Genomic DNA, 7500 nt, shown 5'->3' with positions numbered 1-7500 from the left:
CATTCAAAACGACCTGCTTTCTAGATGATCCTTATAGAAAAGAAGAGGATTCTAACACTTTTTCTAGTTACTTCGTTCTCTATTTCTATTTTAAAGAATCCTTAGGAAAAGCATTTTGTTTCTACCGAGCTAAAAAATTTGTCGATGTCTCTAGTAAACCAAAGTCATTGTTTAATAGCTATTTTGCTTCAATTTTCCCTATAAAAAAAAAATGGAAGATTTAGTTACGGTTAGAAATAAACTTTCTCTCTTTATCCATGGATTCCTTACTCATACTCATTCAATTGGAAGTATTGATCCAATTTTTTAAAATTATGTTTCGTAATTCCACAATCCAATTTTTCAATTTGTAATTGACTCTTGGATACAAATCACGAGAATGTATATTTTTCCTCGAATTTTTCATTGAGAGGAAAAGGGTTAAATCCTTTTTACGAGATAAAGTTTTTGATCGGAATGGAATATTCATCAAACCGAGGGACCCCTTAACTATATAAGGGTTTAATAGAACGAATCACACTTTTACCACTAAACTATACCCGCTACAATCCCATTATTATATATAAAGGGACTTTTTGTCGAACAAGCAACTCAGGTGTAATTAAAAAATAGGATCAAAAAAGAATCATGAAAATTAGAGCGGTACCAAGAGGACTTAATGAGATTGAGATTAGGAAACGCAGACTCATTTAACTAACTAAAAACCAAGTCTTTTGCTAGCGGTTTTTGACGGATATGGATATGACTTGACAAAACTATTTAAGCCGTAACATAAAAATGCATTGTTCAAGAATTTATGGTTCTTTTTTTTTTTTCTTAATTTTTTATTTATTTACAGTCCCTTTAATTAAAAATACAAGAAATCTAATCAAAACAATATAATAAAAAACGTGTTGGTGTATTATAAAGTAAATCAAAGCAATTTTAGTGTTTAAAAAAATATTATAATAAGAAATGACATTGTGATTATATATCAAAGGAATCAAAACAGTCTTTCTTATGATCTTATGATTGTTTTAATATTATTTAATATTAATAATAAGTAATAAGCATTTGTGTTTTCAAATGTAATAAATTAAATAATTTAAATTTGATTTTTTGGAATAAAAGAGGCCCGGCCCAGCTAGGTATTGACCAGGCCAAGCCGCGGAAAGAATAAGGTTTCTTTGGAAAAAATCAAAGAGATATAGTATTTTTTTGTATTTTATTTCTTAATTCTTATTTTTATATTGTTTTTTTTATATAGTTTATAGTTATATTTCTATATTGAAAAAAAAAAATATATATATAATAAGAATAATTACTATGTTCCATAAGGTTCCATAAGCCAAAATAAGGCTTGAAAAAACCCTTCTTATTATATATATGTTTTTTTTTTCAATTGGGGGAGAGATGGCTGAGTGGACTAAAGCGTCGGATTGCTAATCCGTTGTATGAATTTTTCGTACCGAGGGTTCGAATCCCTCTCTTTCCGTTTTCGTCAATAACCTTGTATTTCCTTTCGAATTTTTCGCGAGTTCCCTTTTTTTTAGTTATTTTCTTATAGTTAAAAGTGGGAAATAGCTAAAACCCTACTAAGAACTTTTTAAAATCAAGCAAAAAAAACAAAAAATCTTCTTTATTTTTTATTCTTCACGTCCAGGATTACGCCCCGGATCATTAGATAGGAATCCAAAGATGAATAGAGAGACAAAGAATATTACTACCGTGTAAACAAATAGTTTTAGAGTAAGCATTAAACAATCTCCAAGATTCTTTTTTTTAGGAAAAAAGAGAATAGATTCTCTATTTGTATTTTATATCGCATACCCTACTTTTTTCTATTTTTATTTTGATACCAAGAAAGAAACTAAAGTACTTTTTGAGACTAGAAATAGAAAAGAATTTTCAAAAAAGTTATTTAAAATACTTTTTAATACAAAGTGGAGTTTTTGTTCATTACCAAAAATTTTCTTTCATACCCACAATTAGACATTGTGGAAGACTTCAAGAGGTCTTGCAATGGAAAAAGACCAGAATAAGGAAGTGAAATGTGGTGTTCCTGATTTATTACAGCTATACCAGTCTGATCTTATCATATCTATTGATATAATTTTTTTGTTTTCAAATAAACGATGAATTTGTCTAGCACAGTATTCAAAATCTTAGCGAAAACTTACAGCGGCTTGCCAAACAAAAGCTAATAGAAAAAATAGAAGAGGGATTACTGGCATAAAATCCACGATTGGATTTAAAAAAGCGTAAGCCTCGGGCAATTTGGCGATGAAAAAACTACTTGAAGAAAGGGCAGAATTAAGACAGATACAGATCAAACTAAATATGTTAAGCATAACAAACATTTTATTCTTGAGGGTAATTGTATTTATTTTGATTGAGTTATTAATAAGGCGAGTTATTGATATAAGGCAAGCTGAATAAAAAGAAATTTTATAAAAATAAATGAAATTAGATATACCAAAAGACCTTCTTTGATTTTTTCTCGCCCAATCAAAACCCCTTCAATTCTCAAATTAAAAGTGAATAGAATAAATCATACTTTCATACAATATCTTAATTGAATTAGATGTAATGATCAATAAATTCATCCGTTTAATTCAATATCTACATAATAGAAAAATTCTATCAATAATTTTTTCTATTTGGGAGTTGACGAACAATCAAAATTACTATTAGTCTTTATTAGTGTCAAATAGAAATGGGGCGTGGCCAAGTGGTAAGGCAACGGGTTTTGGTCCCGCTATTCGGAGGTTCGAATCCTTCCGTCCCAGAGCATATTCGTCTGCACACCCAACCCATTATGTGATGATATTATTACATACTTAAACCATACTTCACTCATATTATATCTTATATTTAGTATTATATACTATTTTTTTTTTATCAGAATAAAGGTTACTTTTTGAACAACCTTCTGTTTAAGAGTAGATTATTTTCAGAGTCTAATATTGAAAAAATGGAATTCTTAGTCTTAATTAGTCCTCTCTGAAAATGAAAATTGAGTTCAAATAACACGCAAATGCAAATGGAATACAATTCAATTCATTTTGGATCTCTAAATATTTTAAAATAGTAAATATTATAGGTATAATAGAATTTCGTTCAGTAACAATTGTTTAGTCTATCTGATACATTCAGGATCCCATATTATTTCGATTCTGCTTTTTTCAATTAGTATAAAAAAACCTAAAAAGAAATTGGATTTTTTTATCTATATTAAAGTTACTTGACGATGCCAAAAATAACTTACTTTCTTCGTGTTATTTTCTTCTTTTTAATTTCAAAATAATTTTTGATTTGAGTTTATTTTTTCAACTCTTTTTTAACTATTTAAATGAAATTTGAAATAAAATCGTTTTAAATATATGTATTTGGATGTATTTGGAGTGAAATTGAATTCTTGCTGAAACTTCTTTATAAACTATATTTCATATAGAAAGAAAAATAAAGTATAGATTACATAGATTACTTAAGTACTAACCGAACCAATGATTATTCATAATTCTATAAATGGAATTAATTACATACAGCTTTCAAACTAAAAGAATGTTATGGTAAAACTTCGTTTAAAACGATGTGGTAGAAAGCAACGTGCGACTTGAAGGACACGATCCGCTGTGGATTCTTACATCCACCATTTCATTTCCTATATATAGGAATTAAAGTGCTCTTGACTCGACATCATTTGTTCTGTTCCACTAGAACCGGGGGTTGTGATGTAAACCATATCATCCATGATGGAGCTCGAGCAGAACGTATTGATTCGTTTCTCGGAGGCAAGAATCTAAGGTTAGTATCAATTAATAAATTGGGACAACTTTGTAAGTAAATTTTCGATGGAGAAATCGAAAGAGTCCAATTTAAGCAAGTTTCAAATTCAAAAGTAAATTTTTTGGTGAATAGGTAAAACTCTTTCAATAAAATCAAAAGTGTATTACACAGGAATCAACCATTCGTATGATTCTTTGATAGAAAGAAATCCCTCAAAATGGTATGTTGCTGCTATTTTGAAATGATTCAAGATCACCGAAGTAATGTCTAAACCCAACGATTCAAGGCAAAGATAAAGGATCCCAGAACAAGGAAATACCGTTTTAATTGTCTCAACAACTAGAACTCGATTTAAATGAAGAATTAAAATAGATTTGAACGGAGACAGACAAAAGGAGGATTAGAGACCGCTCAATAAATAAACTGTTTAAAGGATTTCCTTTGCGAGTTATACAACTTGAGTTATGAGAGTTCAAATTACAAATACGAATAATTTTTTTGTTGGGGAAAGAATAATAACCAAGTATTTAACTATAAAGAAAGACAGTTCTTGGTCTAATTGATTTAATTTTTTTATGAATATATTTGACATTAGAATTCTCTACATAAACATAACTTGAATTTTCTTGAGCCGTACGAGGAGAAAACTTCGTATACGTTTCTCGGGGGGGTATTTTTTATCTACATCTATCCCAATGACCCATTTATCGAATCGTTGCAATTGATGTTCGATCACGAAGAGAAGGAAGAGCTCTTCGGAAAGTGGGGTTTTATGATCCGATAAAGAATCAAACTTATTTAAATGTTCCTGTTATTCTATCTTTCCTTGAAAAAGGCGCTCAGCCTACAGGAACTGTTCATGATATTTCAAAAAAGGCAGGGGTTTTTATGGAACTTCGCCTTAATCACCAACCAAAATTCAATTAATCAAATAAATATAAAGTTCGGATTATAATCTTTTCTCTGCTATTTTAATTTATTTATTTTTTTTCTCTTGTTCAATTTATATCCTATTTAATTTAGGATGTTTACTATAATTTTTATAGTAAAGAGATATAGAAAAATATAGAAAAAAATAAATAAAAATGTCGTCTTTTATAAATTTATAAAAATAAAAATCTATTTTTTTGGTTTTATTGATGGAATAGATAGAAAAAATATCAAGAGAATAAACAATTTTGTCTTCCATTTTTGATATTATTGTGATATCAATGGTTGTTTTTCATAGAAATTCTATGAACAAATAAAAAGTAAAGCATTCACTTTTTTTACTTTGACTTATATCTTTTACGTATTTTTTTCTATTGATTGATATTAAGTGAGTAAATAAACCTAGGTTTTTCGACTTCTTCTTTCATTTATTCGTTCGTCTACACCCTTTTCTTTTGTCTCTATGTCGATTATCTATCTAGTGCCAATCCAAGAGAAATCTTTTTTTTGTTTCCATTTATCCATTGAATTTTTTTCTCAACATTTAAATTCATCATTCATATTGACAACAGTCTATCAAATAAATATAATCCGATCATGGAGAATGGATAAATGAATCTATTTATCTCCGTCCCATAGATTTTATTTCATTCAAAAAACAAAAAATAAAAGGTTGATTGAATTTGCTGTAATATGTAATACAAGAAGTTTTTTTGGTTTTGATTAAAATGATTAAAATAGAATAATGAATAACATAAGAGACAAGAGTAGGTCTACAAATATCTTTATTTTCATTAGATCTGTTCATTTTTATTATGTGCATAATTGATTATAAAATTTTCTATTTTTGTTAGGATTCCGATTGTATCTATACATTCGAATTATTTTAGTTCGGGTTGCTAACTCAATGGTAGAGTACTCGGCTTTTAAGTGCGGCTAGCATTTTTTACACATTTGTATGAAGCAACGGATTCATCTATACTATCAATAGAGTTTGTAAGACCCCGACTGATCCTGAAAGGAATGAATGGAAAAAGCAGCATGTCGTATCAATAGAGAATTCTGAGAATCTTTCATTCTTACCATAATAGTCCACAAACTTTCTTTAATTTGTTTGAATTCTTGCCAGAGAACAAATAAAAAAAAAAGAAATGAAAACTAAAGTGAAAATGGAGTCGAGTAAATAAATGGATAGAACCCTACTAGAGGTTCCAATTATAAGGAAACAAAAAGTAACGAGCTCCTGTTCTTAAATTTTTGAACGATTACCCGATCTAATTAGACGTTAAAAATATATTAGTGATTGATGCGGGAAAGGCCTTTCCCATGAGTGGATTATCTATTTTTTATGAGTCCTAACTATTAGCTATCTCCACTCCATTACCATTATGTGGTGGAGATAAATGTGTAGAAGAAGGCAGTATATTGATAAAGAGATTTTTTTTTTTCAAAATCAAAAGAGCGATTGGATTGTAAAAATAAAGGATTTCTAACCATCTTGTTATCCTAAAATGAACCTAAATCGATTAGGTGAAAAAAGAGAGGATAGAGAGTCCCTTGATGAGTCTTACCTTTTTTTCCGAGGTATATATTTTTCTTATTATAATACCTTGTTTGGACTGTATCGTACTATGTATCATTTGATAACCCAATAAATCCCCTACTCTATTTTCAGTTCAAATTGAATTTTAAATGACAGAATTTCAAGGATATTTAGAACTAGATAGATCTTGGCAACATGACCTCCTATACCCACTTATCTTTCGGGAGTATATTTATACATTTGTTCATGATCATGGTTTAAATAGAAATAAATCAAATTTGTTGGAAAATGTAGGTTATGACAATAAATCTAGTTTACTAATTGTAAAACGTTTAATTTCTCGAATGTATCAACAGAATCATTTGATTATTTCCGCTAATGATTCAAACCAAAATCCAGTTTTTGGGTACAACAAATTTTTTTTTTCTCAAATGATATCAGAGGGATTTGCAGTCGTTGTGGAAATTCCATTTTCCCTACGATTAGTATCTTCTTTAAAAGGGACAGAATTAGTAAAATATTATAATTTACAATCAATTCATTCAACATTTCCTTTTTTCGAGGACAAATTCCCCCATTTAAATTATGTATCAGATGTACTAATACCCTACCCCATTCATCTGGAAATCTTAGTTCAAACCCTTCGTTACTGGGTAAAAGATGTCTCTTCTTTGCATTTATTACGGCTTTTTCTTCATGAGTATTATAGTTGGAATAGATTTCGTATTCGTATTCCAAAAAAATCTATTTCGTTTTTTTCAAAAAGTAATCCAAGATTCTTTTTGTTCCTGTATAATTCTTATGTTTGTGAATATGAATCCATCTTACTTTTTCTCCGTAACCAATCTTCTCATTTACGATTAACATCCTCTGAAGGCTTTTTTGAGCGAATATATTTCTATGGAAAAATGAAACATCCCGTAAAAGAAGTATTTGCTGATGATTTTCCGACTAACCTATGGTTCTTTCAGGATCTCGTGATACATTATGTTAGATATCAAGGAAAATCAATTCTAGCATCAAAGGATATGCCTCTTTTGATGAATAAATGGAAATTTTATCTTGTCCATTTATGGCAATGCCATTTTTATGTATGGTCTCAAGCAGGAAGTATTTCGATAAACCAATTATCCAAGCATGCCTTTGGCTTTTTGGGCTATCTTTCAAGTATGCGAATAAATCTTTCAGTAGTACGGAGTCAAATGCTAGAAAATTCATTTCTAATGGATAATGCTATGAAGAAGATCGATACATTAATT

General features: G+C 29.2%; 1 protein-coding gene and 1 non-coding gene across 2 annotated transcripts in view; both read left to right on the top strand.

Moving 5' to 3' along the window:
• Window positions 1-2540, top strand: part of LOC133037473 (ATP synthase subunit alpha, chloroplastic) — a 5349-nt gene extending 2809 nt beyond the window's left edge. The window contains exon 1 of the mRNA XM_061114862.1: window positions 1-2540. This exon is cut by the window's left edge and continues 2809 nt beyond it. The gene's annotated coding sequence lies outside the window, so the exon portion shown is untranslated.
• On the top strand, window positions 1387-1474 carry TRNAS-GCU (transfer RNA serine (anticodon GCU)). Its single transcript has one exon. It is a non-coding gene; the product is annotated as a tRNA-Ser (tRNA).
• Window positions 2541-7500: the final 4960 nt, after the last annotated feature.

This window comes from Cannabis sativa, chromosome 4 (assembly GCF_029168945.1).
Source record: "Cannabis sativa cultivar Pink pepper isolate KNU-18-1 chromosome 4, ASM2916894v1, whole genome shotgun sequence".
Lineage (NCBI taxonomy): Eukaryota > Viridiplantae > Streptophyta > Magnoliopsida > Rosales > Cannabaceae > Cannabis > Cannabis sativa.
The sequence above is the reverse complement of the archived record's forward strand: the minus strand, read 5'-3'. Positions and strand labels throughout refer to the sequence as shown.